Source organism: Elephas maximus, chromosome 11 (assembly GCF_024166365.1).
Source record: "Elephas maximus indicus isolate mEleMax1 chromosome 11, mEleMax1 primary haplotype, whole genome shotgun sequence".
In the NCBI taxonomy this organism is placed as follows: domain Eukaryota; kingdom Metazoa; phylum Chordata; class Mammalia; order Proboscidea; family Elephantidae; genus Elephas; species Elephas maximus.
In genome coordinates this window covers 6,759,537-6,775,313 of record NC_064829.1, presented here as the reverse complement: position 1 = coordinate 6,775,313, position 15,777 = coordinate 6,759,537, and positions in this window count along the sequence as shown.

The following is a 15,777-nucleotide window of genomic DNA, read 5'->3' as shown; positions in this document are numbered from 1 at the left end:
TTAGAGTTAGGGTCACGGTGAAGTTTCAGTTAATAGTGGGGTTCAGGGGTAATGTTAGGTTTAGGGTTAAGGTTAGTGTTAGGGTTAGGTTTAGGTTAGGGTTAAGGTAGCGGTCGGGTTAGGGTTAAGACTAGGCTTACGGTAAAGTGTAAGGCTAGGTTAGGGTTAGGTTTAGAGTTAGTGCTAGGGTTTAGGGTTAGGGTTAAGGTCAGGTTTAGAGTTATTGTTAGGTTTACGGTTAAGGTTAGGGTAGAGTTAAGGTTAAGTTTAAGGTTAGGGTAAGAGTAGGGTTTACGTCAGGTTTAGGGTTAGGATGAGGGATAGGGTTAGGGTTAGGGAAAGGGTTAGGGTTTCGTGTGAGGATTAGTGTTATGTTCACATTAAGCTGATATTTTTGGGTGTTACAGTAAGGTTTAGGGTTAGAGTTAGGTTAGGTTTAGAGTTAGGGCTAGAGTATGGTGATAGTGCTTTAGGCTTAGGTTTAGGGTGAAATTTAGGTTAAGGATGAGGGTTAGGGTTGGGGTAGGCGTTTGGATTAATGTTAGGGTCAGGTTTAGGGTTTTGGTTCAGAGTTCAGGTTAGATTCAGGGTTAGGGTTAGATTTAGGTTTAGGGTTAAGATTAGGTTTAGTGTTAGTTTAGCTTAGGGTTAGGGTTTGAATGAAGTTAGGGTAGGTTTAGGGTTATGGTTAGGTTGAAATTTTGGTTAAGTGTGAGGGTTTGGTTTCGGGTTAGGGTTAGAGTTAGGGTTAGTGGTTAGGGTTAGGTTTAGGGTTAAGGTTAGGTTTAGGCTAAGCATTAGGGTTAGAGTTAGGGTTAGTGGTTAGTGTTTCAGTTAGGTTTAGGATAGGGTTATAATTAGGGTTAAGTTTAGGGTTACGGTAAGAGTTAGATTTACGTTTACAGTTAAGGTGAGGGTTTTGCGTAACTGTTACAGTTAGGGTTAGGGCTAGGTTTAGGGTTAGAGTTGGGTTCGGGGTTAGTTTTAGGTTAAGTTTATGGTAGGCTTAAAGTTAGGGTTAAGGTTAGGTTAGGGTTAGGGTCAGGGTTAGGATTAAAATCAGGCTTCGGGCGAGGGTTAGTGTCAGAGTTATTACAAGGGTTAGGTTTAGGGTTACAGATGGGCCAAGGTTAAGGTTAGGGTTAGGTTTAGGGGTAGGATTAGGGCTAAAGTTAGGGTTAGCTTTAGGTTAGGGATAGGGTGAAGTAAAGTAGGGTGAGGGTTAGGGTTATGGCTAAGGTTTGGGTTCGTTTTCAGGTTAGTGTTAAGTTTATGTTTAGGGTTAGGGTTAAGTGTATGGGTTCTGTTTAGTTTTAGGGTTAGGGTTAGATTTTAGGTTAGGGTTAAGTTAAGTGTAACAGTTAGGATTACGATTTGTGTTAGGCATTGTGGTTGGGGTGAGTGTTAGGTTTATGGTTAGGGTTGGGTAGAGTTAGGATTATGGTTATGGTAAGGTGTTAGGGTTTAGAGGTGTAGTTTAGGGTTAGGGTTTGGGTGAAGGTTTCGGTTAGGCATTGTGGTTCTGGTCATGGTTAAGTTTGGTTCAGTGTTAGGGTTAGGTTTATGATTAGGTTTCGGGTTAGTGTTAGAGTTAGGGTGAGGGGTACTGTTAAGGTTTAGGTTAGGTTTTGGTGTTATGGGTTCGGGTTTGCGTTAGGGTTAGTGTTATCTTTATGGCTTAGGGGTTTCAGGTTAGTGTTGTGGTTAGGGCTAGGGTTAGCATTAGGGTTAGGGTTGTGGGCTACGGTTAGGGGTTAGAGTGAAGGTTACGGTTAGTTTTACAGTTAAGGTGAGGGTTTAGGGTAAGTGTTATGATTAGGGTTAGAGTTCGAGTTAGGGTTAGGTTTAGGGTTAGGGTTAGGTGTAGGGTAATATTTAGGTTTACGTCCAAGTTTAGGGTCAGAGTTAGTGCTGTATTTAGGGTCAGAGCTAGTGTTCTATTTAGGGTCAAGTTTAGAGTTAGGGTTAGGTTTAGGATTAGGATTATGTTTAGGGTTAGGGTTAGGTTCAGGGCTATCGTAAGGGTTAGGTTTAGGGTTTCAGATGGACTAGTGTTATGGTTAGAGTTAGGTTTAAGGTAAGGGTTTTGCTTAGGTTTAGGTTAGGGCTAAGGTTAGGGTTAGGGTTTGGATGATGTTTAGGCTAGGGTGAGGGTTATTTTTATGGTTAGGGCTGGAGTTTGGGTTTGTGCTCACGTTACTTTTAAGGTCAGGTTTAGGGTTTGGATTAGGGTTAGGGGTTATGCTTAGGGTTAGATTTACGAACAGGGTTAGTATTAGTGTGAAGTTCAGGTTAAGTGTGAGGGTTAGGATAAGGGTTAGGATTAGGGTTAGAATTATAATGTTAGACATTAGGTTTAGGGTGTTAGGTTTAGGTTTATGGTTAGGCTAGTCTTCAGTTTAAGGTTAATGTTAGGGTTAGGATTAGATTAGGGATACTCTTCGTGTTAGAGTTAGGGTTAGGGATAAGTTTAGGGATAGCATTAGGTTTAGGGTTGGGGACACGGTTAAGGGTTAGGGTGTGTGTTAGTGTTAGGTTTACCGTTAAGGAGAGGGTTTAGGCTAATTGTTATGGTTAGGGTTAGAGTTAGAGTTAGGGTTAAGGTTAGGGTGAAGTTTCAGTTAATAGTGAGTGTTAGGGTTAAGGTTAGAGTTAGGGTTAAGGTTAGTGTCAGGGTTAGGTTTAGGGTTAGGGTTACGGTAGGGGTAAGGTTACTGTGAAGGCTAGGTTTACGGTAAAGGGTAGTGCTGGGTTAGGGATAGGGTTACGTTTAGAGTTATTGTTAGGTTTAAGTTTAGGGTTAGGGTAGAGTTAATGTTAGGGTTAATTTTAGGGTTAGGGTCAGGGTCAGGTTTAGTTCAGGGTTAGGGCTAGGATTAGGGATAGGGTTAGGATTGGGGGATGGGTTAGGGATTCGTGTGAGGGTTAGTGTCAGGTTTACAGTTAAGTTGATGTTTTAGGGTGTTACAGTTAGGGTTAGGGTTAGAATTAGGGTTAGGATTAGGTTTATGTTTAGGATTAGGGTTAGGGTTAGGGTCAGGGTTAGGTGGAGATTTAGTGTCATGTTTAGGTTGTTTTTTTAGTTTTAGGGTTAGGCTTAGTGTGAAGTTTATTTTAATTATGAGGTTTAGGGTTAGGGGTTAGGGTTAGGTTATGTTTAGTTTTAGGTTTGGGGTTAGTGTTAGCGTTAGGGTTAGTTTTAGTTTTGGTTAGGGTTTGAATGAATTGAAGGTAGGTTTAGCGTTATGGTTAGGGTGAAATTTTGGTTAAGGGTGAGGGTTTGTTTTAGGTTTAGGGTTAGGGTTAGAGTTCGGGTGAGTGTTTAGGTTTAGGTTTAAGGTTAAGTTTAGGTTTAGGCTAATGATTAGGTTTAGAGTTAGGGTTAGGGGTTATTGTTTCGGTAAGGTTTAGGGTAGGGTTCTGTTTAGGGTTAAGTATAGTGTTAGGGTAAGAGTTAGAGTTCCATTTACAGTTGAGTGTTTTGGGTGTTACTGTTAGGGTTAGGGCTAGGGTTACAGTTAGAGTTAGGGTTAGAGGTTAGGGTTAGGTGTAAGTTTATGGTAGCCTTAATGTTAGGTTAAGGTTAGGTTAGGGTTAGGGTCAGGGTTAGGATTAGGTTTAGGGTGAGGGTTAGGGTCAGAGATGTCGTAAGGGTTAGGTTTAGGGTTACAAGTGGGCCATGGTTAAGGTTAGGGTTAGGTTTAGGGTTACATTTGGACTAGCATTATGGTTAGAGTTATGTTCAAGGATAGGGTTTGGGTTAGGTTTAGGCTTAGGGTTAGGGTTTGGATGAAGTTTAGGATAGGGTGAGGGTTATTTTTATGGTTTGGGCTAAAGTTTGGTTTTGTGTTCAGCTTAGTGTTAAGGTTAGGTTTAGGGTTCGGTTTTGGGTTAGGGGTTATGTTTAGGGTTTGGGTTATGCTTTGGTTTAGGGTTAGTGTGAAGTTTAGGTTAAGGGTGAGGGTTAGGATAAAGGTTAGGATTAGGTTTATGGTAAGGTGTTAGTGGTTAGAGGTGTAGTTTAGAGTTAGGGTTTGGGTGAGGGTTCCGGTTAGGAATTGTGGTTCTGGTCATGGTTGGGTTTGGTTTAGGTTTATGATTAGGTTTCGGGTTAGTGTTAGAGTTAGGGTGAGAGTTAGGTTTAAGGTTTGGATTAGGCTTTGGTGTTAGGGGTTAGGGTTTGTGTTAGAGTTAGGGTTATTGTTAGGGCTCAGGGGTTTCAGGTTAGTTTTAGGGTTAAGGTTAGGGATTGCATTAGGGTTAGGTTTGGGGGATTACGGCTAGGGGTTAGGGTGAGGGTTACGGTTAGTTTTACAGTTAAAGTGTGGGTTTAGGATAAGTGTTATGATTAGGGTTAGAGTTGGAGTTATTTTTAGGTTTAGGTTTAGGTGTAGGGGAAGATTTAGGTTTAGGTCCAGGTTTAGGGTTAGAGTTAGTGTTCTCTTTAGGGTCAAGGGTGCAGTTAGGGTTAGGTTCGGATTAGGTCTAGGGCTAGGATTAGGTTTAGGGTTAATTTCAGGGCTATTGTAAGGGTTAGGTTTCGGGTTACAGATGGACTAGCGTTATGGTTAGAGGTAGGTTTAAGGTTAGGGTTTGGGTTAGGTTTAGGTTTAGGTTTAAGGTAGTGTTAGAGTTTGGATGAAGTTTAGGATAGGGTGAGGGTTATTTTTATCGTTAGGGCTAGAGTTTGGGTTTGTGTCCAGGTTAGCTTTAAGGCTAGGGTTCAGGTTAGGGTTAGGGGTTATGTTTAGGGTTAGGGTTAGTGTGAAGTTTAGGTTAAGGGTGAGGTTTAGGATAAGAGTTAGAATTAGGGTTAGGATTATAGTTAGTGTTAGAGGTTAGATTTAGGATGCTAACGTTAGGTTTATGGTTAGGGTTGGGTTAATGTTAGAGTTAGAGTTAGATTAGGTTTAATGTTCGTCTTTGGGTTAGGGATAGGGTTAGGGATCGCATTAGGTTTAGGGTTGGGGATACGGTTAGGGGTTAGGGTGAGGGTTGTGGTTAGGGTGTGGGTTAGGGTTAGGTTTACAGTTAAGGTGAGGGTTTAGGGTAAGTGTTATAGTTAGGGTTCGAGTTAGAGTTTGGGTTAGGTTTAGGGTGAAGTTTCAGTTAATAGTCAGGGTCAGGGTAAGGGTTAGGGTTAAGATTACAGTTAGGGTTAAGTTTAGTGTTAGGGTTAGGGTTAGGGTAGGGGTAAGGTTAGGGTTAAGGCTAGGTTTACGGTAAAGGGTAGGGCTAGGTTAGGGTTAGGTTTAGAGTTAGAGCGAGTACTAGGGTTTAGGGTAAGAGGTAGGGTCAGGTTTAGAGTTTTTGTTAGTTTTAGGGTGGAGTTAAGGTTAAGTTTAGCGTTAGGGTAAGTGTTAGGTTTAGGTCAGGGTTAAGGTTAGGATTAGGGATAGGGTTAGGGTTAGGGAAAGGGTTAGGTGTTCGGGGGAGGGTTAGTGTTAGGTTTACACTTAAGCTGATGTTTTACAGTGTTACGGTTAGGTCAGGGTTGTAGTTAGGGTTAGGATGAGGTTTAGGTTTAGGGCTCTATTTAGGGGATAGTTTTTTTTAGGGTTAGGTTTAGTTTTAGGGTTAAGGTTAGGCTTAGGTTTATCTTGAAATTTATGTTAAGGATGAGGGTTAGGGTTAGCGTTAGGGTTAGGTGTTTGGGTTAAGGTTAGGGTTAGGTTTAGGGTTTGGGTTAGGGTTAGGTGTTTCGGTTAATGTTAGGGTCAGGTTTAGGGTAAGGGTTAGGGTTCGGTTTAGGATCAGGCTTAGGGTTAGGGTTAGAATTAGGGTTAGTGGTTATGGTTAGGCTTAGGGTTAAGGTTAGGTTTAGGCTAAAGATCAGGATTTGATTTCGAGTTAGGTGTTAGTGTTTCGGTTAGGTTTAGGGTAGGGTTATATTTAGGGTTAGGTTAAGAGTTAGATTTATGGTTACAGTTAAGGTGAGGGTTTTGGGTAAGTGTTACATTTAGGGTTAGGGTTAGGTTTAGGGCTAGGGCTAGGGTTAGGTTTAGATTTCGGGTTACAGGTTAGGGTTAGGTTTAAGTTTACGGTAGGGTAAAGTTAGGGTTAAGGTTTGGTTAGGGTTAGGGTCAGGGTTAGGATTAGGATTAGGTTTAGGGTGAGGGTTAGGGTCAGAGTTATTGTAAGGGTTAGGTTTGGGGTTACAGGTGGGCCAAGGTTAAGGTTAGGGTCAGGGTTTAAGTTAGGGTGTGCTTTAGATTAGGGATAGGGTGAAGTTTAAGATAGGGTGAGGGTTAGGGTTATGGCTAAGGTTTGCTTGAGTTTTCAGATTAGTGTTAAGGTTATGTTTAGGGTTAGGAATAAGTTTATGGGTTCTGTTTACTTTTAGGGTTAGGGGTAGATTTTAGGTTAAGGTTAAGTTCAGTGTTACGGTTAGGGTTAGGTTTACGGTTTGTGTTAGGCATTGTGGTTGGTGTGAGGATTAGGTTTAGGATTAGGGTTGGGTAGGGTTAGGATTCTGGTTATGGTAAGGTGTTAGGGATTAGAGGAGTAGTTTTGGGTTAGGGCTTGGGTGAGGGTTCCGGTTAGGCATTGTGGTTCTGCTCATGGTTAGTTTTGGTTTAGGGTGAGGGTTAGTTTTATGATTAGGTTTAGGGTTAGTGTTCGAGTTAGGGTCAGGCTTTGGTGCTAGGGGTTAGGTTTTGGGTTAGGGTTAGGGTTATCGTTAGGGCTTAGGTTTTCAGGTGAGTGTTAGGGTTAGGGTTAGGGTTAGGGATAGCATTAGGGTTAGCTTTTGGGGGTACGGTTAGGGGTTAGGTGAGGGTTACAGTTAGTATTGCAGTTAAGGTTAGGTTTTAGGGCAAGTGGTATGATTAGGGTTAGAGTTAGAGTTAGGGTTAGGTGCAGGGTTAGGTGCAGGGTAAGTTTTAGGTTTAAGTCCTGGTTTAGGGTTAGAGTTAGTGTTCTATTTAGGGTCAAGTTTAGAGTTCGGGTTAGGTTTAGGATTAGGTCTATTGTTGGGCTTAGGATTAGGGTTCGGTTCAGAGCTATTGTAAGGCTTAGGTTTAGGGTTACAGATGGACTAGCTTTACGGTTAGAGTTAGGTTTAAGGTTAGGGTTTGGGCTAGGTTTACGTTTATGGTTATGGTTAAGGTTAGGATTTGGTTGAAGTTTAGCATAGGCTGAGGGTTACTTTTAGGGTTAGGGCTAGAGTTTGGGTTTGTGTTCAGGTTAGTGTTATGGTTAGATTTAGGGTCCAGTTTAGGGTTAGGGGTTATGTTTAGTGTTAGGGTTAGTTTTAGGTTTAGGGTTAGTGTGAAGTTTAGGTTAAGGGTGAGAGTTAGGGTGAGGGTTAGGATTAGGGTTAGTGTTAGACGTTAGGTTTAGGGTGCTAGTTTTAGGTTTATGGTTAGGGTAGGTTTAAGTTTAGGGTTAATGTTAGGGTTAGTGTTAGATTAGGGTTACTGTTCGTGTTAGGGTTACAGTTAGGGTTAGGGATAGCATTAGGTTTAGGGTTAGGAATATAGTTAGGGGTTAGGGTGAGGTTTGGGGATATGGTGAGGGTTAGGTTTAGGTTTACAGTTAAGGTGAGGGTTTAGGGTAATTGTTATGGTTAGGGTTAGAGTTAGGGTCACGGTGAAGTTTCAGTTAATAGTGGGGTTCAGGGTTAATGTTAGGTTTAGGGTTAAGGTTAGTGTTAGGGTTAGGTTTAGGTTAGGGTTAAGGTAGCGGTCGGGTTAGGGTTAAGACTAGGCTTACGGTAAAGTGTAAGGCTAGGTTAGGGTTAGGTTTAGAGTTAGTGCTAGGGTTTAGGGTTAGGGTTAAGGTCAGGTTTAGAGTTATTGTTAGGTTTACGGTTAAGGTTAGGGTAGAGTTAAGGTTAAGTTTAAGGTTAGGGTAAGAGTAGGGTTTACGTCAGGTTTAGGGTTAGGATGAGGGATAGGGTTAGGGTTAGGGAAAGGGTTAGGGTTTCGTGTGAGGATTAGTGTTATGTTCACATTAAGCTGATATTTTTGGGTGTTACAGTAAGGTTTAGGGTTAGAGTTAGGTTAGGTTTAGAGTTAGGGCTAGAGTATGGTGATAGTGCTTTAGGCTTAGGTTTAGGGTGAAATTTAGGTTAAGGATGAGGGTTAGGGTTGGGGTAGGCGTTTGGATTAATGTTAGGGTCAGGTTTAGGGTTTTGGTTCAGAGTTCAGGTTAGATTCAGGGTTAGGGTTAGATTTAGGTTTAGGGTTAAGATTAGGTTTAGTGTTAGTTTAGCTTAGGGTTAGGGTTTGAATGAAGTTAGGGTAGGTTTAGGGTTATGGTTAGGTTGAAATTTTGGTTAAGTGTGAGGGTTTGGTTTCGGGTTAGGGTTAGAGTTAGGGTTAGTGGTTAAGGTTAGGTTTAGGGTTAAGGTTAGGTTTAGGCTAAGCATTAGGGTTAGAGTTAGGGTTAGTGGTTAGTGTTTCAGTTAGGTTTAGGATAGGGTTATAATTAGGGTTAAGTTTAGGGTTACGGTAAGAGTTAGATTTACGTTTACAGTTAAGGTGAGGGTTTTGCGTAACTGTTACAGTTAGGGTTAGGGCTAGGTTTAGGGTTAGAGTTGGGTTCGGGGTTAGTTTTAGGTTAAGTTTATGGTAGGCTTAAAGTTAGGGTTAAGGTTAGGTTAGGGTTAGGGTCAGGGTTAGGATTAAAATCAGGCTTCGGGCGAGGGTTAGTGTCAGAGTTATTACAAGGGTTAGGTTTAGGGTTACAGATGGGCCAAGGTTAAGGTTAGGGTTAGGTTTAGGGGTAGGATTAGGGCTAAAGTTAGGGTTAGCTTTAGGTTAGGGATAGGGTGAAGTAAAGTAGGGTGAGGGTTAGGGTTATGGCTAAGGTTTGGGTTCGTTTTCAGGTTAGTGTTAAGTTTATGTTTAGGGTTAGGGTTAAGTGTATGGGTTCTGTTTAGTTTTAGGGTTAGGGTTAGATTTTAGGTTAGGGTTAAGTTAAGTGTAACAGTTAGGATTACGATTTGTGTTAGGCATTGTGGTTGGGGTGAGTGTTAGGTTTATGGTTAGGGTTGGGTAGAGTTAGGATTATGGTTATGGTAAGGTGTTAGGGTTTAGAGGTGTAGTTTAGGGTTAGGGTTTGGGTGAAGGTTTCGGTTAGGCATTGTGGTTCTGGTCATGGTTAAGTTTGGTTCAGTGTTAGGGTTAGGTTTATGATTAGGTTTCGGGTTAGTGTTAGAGTTAGGGTGAGGGGTACTGTTAAGGTTTAGGTTAGGTTTTGGTGTTATGGGTTCGGGTTTGCGTTAGGGTTAGTGTTATCTTTATGGCTTAGGGGTTTCAGGTTAGTGTTGTGGTTAGGGCTAGGGTTAGCATTAGGGTTAGGGTTGTGGGCTACGGTTAGGGGTTAGAGTGAAGGTTGCGGTTAGTTTTACAGTTAAGGTGAGGGTTTAGGGTAAGTGTTATGATTAGGGTTAGAGTTCGAGTTAGGGTTAGGTTTAGGGTTAGGGTTAGGTGTAGGGTAATATTTAGGTTTACGTCCAAGTTTAGGGTCAGAGTTAGTGCTGTATTTAGGGTCAGAGCTAGTGTTCTATTTAGGGTCAAGTTTAGAGTTAGGGTTAGGTTTAGGATTAGGATTATGTTTAGGGTTAGGGTTAGGTTCAGGGCTATCGTAAGGGTTAGGTTTAGGGTTTCAGATGGACTAGTGTTATGGTTAGAGTTAGGTTTAAGGTAAGGGTTTTGCTTAGGTTTAGGTTAGGGCTAAGGTTAGGGTTAGGGTTTGGATGATGTTTAGGCTAGGGTGAGGGTTATTTTTATGGTTAGGGCTGGAGTTTGGGTTTGTGCTCACGTTACTTTTAAGGTCAGGTTTAGGGTTTGGATTAGGGTTAGGGGTTATGCTTAGGGTTAGATTTACGAACAGGGTTAGTATTAGTGTGAAGTTCAGGTTAAGTGTGAGGGTTAGGATAAGGGTTAGGATTAGGGTTAGAATTATAATGTTAGACATTAGGTTTAGGGTGTTAGGTTTAGGTTTATGGTTAGGCTAGTCTTCAGTTTAAGGTTAATGTTAGGGTTAGGATTAGATTAGGGATACTCTTCGTGTTAGAGTTAGGGTTAGGGATAAGTTTAGGGATAGCATTAGGTTTAGGGTTGGGGACACGGTTAAGGGTTAGGGTGTGTGTTAGTGTTAGGTTTACCGTTAAGGAGAGGGTTTAGGCTAATTGTTATGGTTAGGGTTAGAGTTAGAGTTAGGGTTAGGGTTAGGGTGAAGTTTCAGTTAATAGTGAGTGTTAGGGTTAAGGTTAGAGTTAGGGTTAAGGTTAGTGTCAGGGTTAGGTTTAGGGTTAGGGTTACGGTAGGGGTAAGGTTACTGTGAAGGCTAGGTTTACGGTAAAGGGTAGTGCTGGGTTAGGGATAGGGTTACGTTTAGAGTTATTGTTAGGTTTAAGTTTAGGGTTAGGGTAGAGTTAATGTTAGGGTTAATTTTAGGGTTAGGGTCAGGGTCAGGTTTAGTTCAGGGTTAGGGCTAGGATTAGGGATAGGGTTAGGATTGGGGGATGGGTTAGGGATTCGTGTGAGGGTTAGTGTCAGGTTTACAGTTAAGTTGATGTTTTAGGGTGTTACAGTTAGGGTTAGGGTTAGAATTAGGGTTAGGATTAGGTTTATGTTTAGGATTAGGGTTAGGGTTAGGGTCAGGGTTAGGTGGAGATTTAGTGTCATGTTTAGGTTGTTTTTTTAGTTTTAGGGTTAGGCTTAGTGTGAAGTTTATTTTAATTATGAGGTTTAGGGTTAGGGGTTAGGGTTAGGTTATGTTTAGTTTTAGGTTTGGGGTTAGTGTTAGCGTTAGGGTTAGTTTTAGTTTTGGTTAGGGTTTGAATGAATTGAAGGTAGGTTTAGCGTTATGGTTAGGGTGAAATTTTGGTTAAGGGTGAGGGTTTGTTTTAGGTTTAGGGTTAGGGTTAGAGTTCGGGTGAGTGTTTAGGTTTAGGTTTAAGGTTAAGTTTAGGTTTAGGCTAATGATTAGGTTTAGAGTTAGGGTTAGGGGTTATTGTTTCGGTAAGGTTTAGGGTAGGGTTCTGTTTAGGGTTAAGTATAGTGTTAGGGTAAGAGTTAGAGTTCCATTTACAGTTGAGTGTTTTGGGTGTAACTGTTAGGGTTAGGGCTAGGGTTACAGTTAGAGTTAGGGTTAGAGGTTAGGGTTAGGTGTAAGTTTATGGTAGCCTTAATGTTAGGTTAAGGTTAGGTTAGGGTTAGGGTCAGGGTTAGGATTAGGTTTAGGGTGAGGGTTAGGGTCAGAGATGTCGTAAGGGTTAGGTTTAGGGTTACAAGTGGGCCATGGTTAAGGTTAGGGTTAGGTTTAGGGTTACATTTGGACTAGCATTATGGTTAGAGTTATGTTCAAGGATAGGGTTTGGGTTAGGTTTAGGCTTAGGGTTAGGGTTTGGATGAAGTTTAGGATAGGGTGAGGGTTATTTTTATGGTTTGGGCTAAAGTTTGGTTTTGTGTTCAGCTTAGTGTTAAGGTTAGGTTTAGGGTTCGGTTTTGGGTTAGGGGTTATGTTTAGGGTTTGGGTTATGCTTTGGTTTAGGGTTAGTGTGAAGTTTAGGTTAAGGGTGAGGGTTAGGATAAAGGTTAGGATTAGGTTTATGGTAAGGTGTTAGTGGTTAGAGGTGTAGTTTAGGGTTAGGGTTTGGGTGAGGGTTCCGGTTAGGAATTGTGGTTCTGGTCATGGTTGGGTTTGGTTTAGGTTTATGATTAGGTTTCGGGTTAGTGTTAGAGTTAGGGTGAGAGTTAGGTTTAAGGTTTGGATTAGGCTTTGGTGTTAGGGGTTAGGGTTTGTGTTAGAGTTAGGGTTATTGTTAGGGCTCAGGGGTTTCAGGTTAGTTTTAGGGTTAAGGTTAGGGATTGCATTAGGGTTAGGTTTGGGGGATTACGGCTAGGGGTTAGGGTGAGGGTTACGGTTAGTTTTACAGTTAAAGTGTGGGTTTAGGATAAGTGTTATGATTAGGGTTAGAGTTGGAGTTATTTTTAGGTTTAGGTTTAGGTGTAGGGGAAGATTTAGGTTTAGGTCCAGGTTTAGGGTTAGAGTTAGTGTTCTCTTTAGGGTCAAGGGTGCAGTTAGGGTTAGGTTCGGATTAGGTCTAGGGCTAGGATTAGGTTTAGGGTTAATTTCAGGGCTATTGTAAGGGTTAGGTTTCGGGTTACAGATGGACTAGCGTTATGGTTAGAGGTAGGTTTAAGGTTAGGGTTTGGGTTAGGTTTAGGTTTAGGTTTAAGGTAGTGTTAGAGTTTGGATGAAGTTTAGGATAGGGTGAGGGTTATTTTTATCGTTAGGGCTAGAGTTTGGGTTTGTGTCCAGGTTAGCTTTAAGGCTAGGGTTCAGGTTAGGGTTAGGGGTTATGTTTAGGGTTAGGGTTAGTGTGAAGTTTAGGTTAAGGGTGAGGTTTAGGATAAGAGTTAGAATTAGGGTTAGGATTATAGTTAGTGTTAGAGGTTAGATTTAGGATGCTAACGTTAGGTTTATGGTTAGGGTTGGGTTAATGTTAGATTAGGTTTTAATGTTCGTCTTTGGGTTAGGGATAGGGTTAGGGATCGCATTAGGTTTAGGGTTGGGGATACGGTTAGGGGTTAGGGTGAGGGTTGTGGTTAGGGTGTGGGTTAGGGTTAGGTTTACAGTTAAGGTGAGGGTTTAGGGTAAGTGTTATAGTTAGGGTTCGAGTTAGAGTTTGGGTTAGGTTTAGGGTGAAGTTTCAGTTAATAGTCAGGGTCAGGGTAAGGGTTAGGGTTAAGATTACAGTTAGGGTTAAGTTTAGTGTTAGGGTTAGGGTTAGGGTAGGGGTAAGGTTAGGGTTAAGGCTAGGTTTACGGTAAAGGGTAGGGCTAGGTTAGGGTTAGGTTTAGAGTTAGAGCGAGTACTAGGGTTTAGGGTAAGAGGTAGGGTCAGGTTTAGAGTTTTTGTTAGTTTTAGGGTGGAGTTAAGGTTAAGTTTAGCGTTAGGGTAAGTGTTAGGTTTAGGTCAGGGTTAAGGTTAGGATTAGGGATAGGGTTAGGGTTAGGGAAAGGGTTAGGTGTTCGGGGGAGGGTTAGTGTTAGGTTTACACTTAAGCTGATGTTTTACAGTGTTACGGTTAGGTCAGGGTTGTAGTTAGGGTTAGGATGAGGTTTAGGTTTAGGGCTCTATTTAGGGGATAGTTTTTTTTAGGGTTAGGTTTAGTTTTAGGGTTAAGGTTAGGCTTAGGTTTATCTTGAAATTTATGTTAAGGATGAGGGTTAGGGTTAGCGTTAGGGTTAGGTGTTTGGGTTAAGGTTAGGGTTAGGTTTAGGGTTTGGGTTAGGGTTAGGTGTTTCGGTTAATGTTAGGGTCAGGTTTAGGGTAAGGGTTAGGGTTCGGTTTAGGATCAGGCTTAGGGTTAGGGTTAGAATTAGGGTTAGTGGTTATGGTTAGGCTTAGGGTTAAGGTTAGGTTTAGGCTAAAGATCAGGATTTGATTTCGAGTTAGGTGTTAGTGTTTCGGTTAGGTTTAGGGTAGGGTTATATTTAGGGTTAGGTTAAGAGTTAGATTTATGGTTACAGTTAAGGTGAGGGTTTTGGGTAAGTGTTACATTTAGGGTTAGGGTTAGGTTTAGGGCTAGGGCTAGGGTTAGGTTTAGATTTCGGGTTACAGGTTAGGGTTAGGTTTAAGTTTACGGTAGGGTAAAGTTAGGGTTAAGGTTTGGTTAGGGTTAGGGTCAGGGTTAGGATTAGGATTAGGTTTAGGGTGAGGGTTAGGGTCAGAGTTATTGTAAGGGTTAGGTTTGGGGTTACAGGTGGGCCAAGGTTAAGGTTAGGGTCAGGGTTTAAGTTAGGGTGTGCTTTAGATTAGGGATAGGGTGAAGTTTAAGATAGGGTGAGGGTTAGGGTTATGGCTAAGGTTTGCTTGAGTTTTCAGATTAGTGTTAAGGTTATGTTTAGGGTTAGGAATAAGTTTATGGGTTCTGTTTACTTTTAGGGTTAGGGGTAGATTTTAGGTTAAGGTTAAGTTCAGTGTTACGGTTAGGGTTAGGTTTACGGTTTGTGTTAGGCATTGTGGTTGGTGTGAGGATTAGGTTTAGGATTAGGGTTGGGTAGGGTTAGGATTCTGGTTATGGTAAGGTGTTAGGGATTAGAGGAGTAGTTTTGGGTTAGGGCTTGGGTGAGGGTTCCGGTTAGGCATTGTGGTTCTGCTCATGGTTAGTTTTGGTTTAGGGTGAGGGTTAGTTTTATGATTAGGTTTAGGGTTAGTGTTCGAGTTAGGGTCAGGCTTTGGTGCTAGGGGTTAGGTTTTGGGTTAGGGTTAGGGTTATCGTTAGGGCTTAGGTTTTCAGGTGAGTGTTAGGGTTAGGGTTAGGGTTAGGGATAGCATTAGGGTTAGCTTTTGGGGGTACGGTTAGGGGTTAGGTGAGGGTTACAGTTAGTATTGCAGTTAAGGTTAGGTTTTAGGGCAAGTGGTATGATTAGGGTTAGAGTTAGAGTTAGGGTTAGGTGCAGGGTTAGGTGCAGGGTAAGTTTTAGGTTTAAGTCCTGGTTTAGGGTTAGAGTTAGTGTTCTATTTAGGGTCAAGTTTAGAGTTCGGGTTAGGTTTAGGATTAGGTCTATTGTTGGGCTTAGGATTAGGGTTCGGTTCAGAGCTATTGTAAGGCTTAGGTTTAGGGTTACAGATGGACTAGCTTTACGGTTAGAGTTAGGTTTAAGGTTAGGGTTTGGGCTAGGTTTACGTTTACGGTTATGGTTAAGGTTAGGATTTGGTTGAAGTTTAGCATAGGCTGAGGGTTACTTTTAGGGTTAGGGCTAGAGTTTGGGTTTGTGTTCAGGTTAGTGTTATGGTTAGATTTAGGGTCCAGTTTAGGGTTAGGGGTTAGGTTTAGTGTTAGGGTTAGTTTTAGGTTTAGGGTTAGTGTGAAGTTTAGGTTAAGGGTGAGAGTTAGGGTGAGGGTTAGGATTAGGGTTAGTGTTAGACGTTAGGTTTAGGGTGCTAGTTTTAGGTTTATGGTTAGGGTAGGTTTAAGTTTAGGGTTAATGTTAGGGTTAGTGTTAGATTAGGGTTACTGTTCGTGTTAGGGTTACAGTTAGGGTTAGGGATAGCATTAGGTTTAGGGTTAGGAATATAGTTAGGGGTTAGGGTGAGGTTTGGGGATATGGTGAGGGTTAGGTTTAGGTTTACAGTTAAGGTGAGGGTTTAGGGTAATTGTTATGGTTAGGGTTAGAGTTAGGGTCATGGTGAAGTTTCAGTTAATAGTGGGGTTCAGGGGTAATGTTAGGTTTAGGGTTAAGGTTAGTGTTAGGGTTAGGTTTAGGTTAGGGTTAAGGTAGCGGTCGGGTTAGGGTTAAGACTAGGCTTACGGTAAAGTGTAAGGCTAGGTTAGGGTTAGGTTTAGAGTTAGTGCTAGGGTTTAGGGTTAGGGTTAAGGTCAGGTTTAGAGTTATTGTTAGGTTTACGGTTAAGGTTAGGGTAGAGTTAAGGTTAAGTTTAAGGTTAGGGTAAGAGTAGGGTTTACGTCAGGTTTAGGGTTAGGATGAGGGATAGGGTTAGGGTTAGGGAAAGGGTTAGGGTTTCGTGTGAGGATTAGTGTTATGTTCACATTAAGCTGATATTTTTGGGTGTTACAGTAAGGTTTAGGGTTAGAGTTAGGTTAGGTTTAGAGTTAGGGCTAGAGTATGGTGATAGTGCTTTAGGCTTAGGTTTAGGGTGAAATTTAGGTTAAGGATGAGGGTTAGGGTTGGGGTAGGCGTTTGGATTAATGTTAGGGTCAGGTTTAGGGTTTTGGTTCAGAGTTCAGGTTAGATTCAGGGTTAGGGTTAGATTTAGGTTTAGGGTTAAGATTAGGTTTAGTGTTAGTTTAGC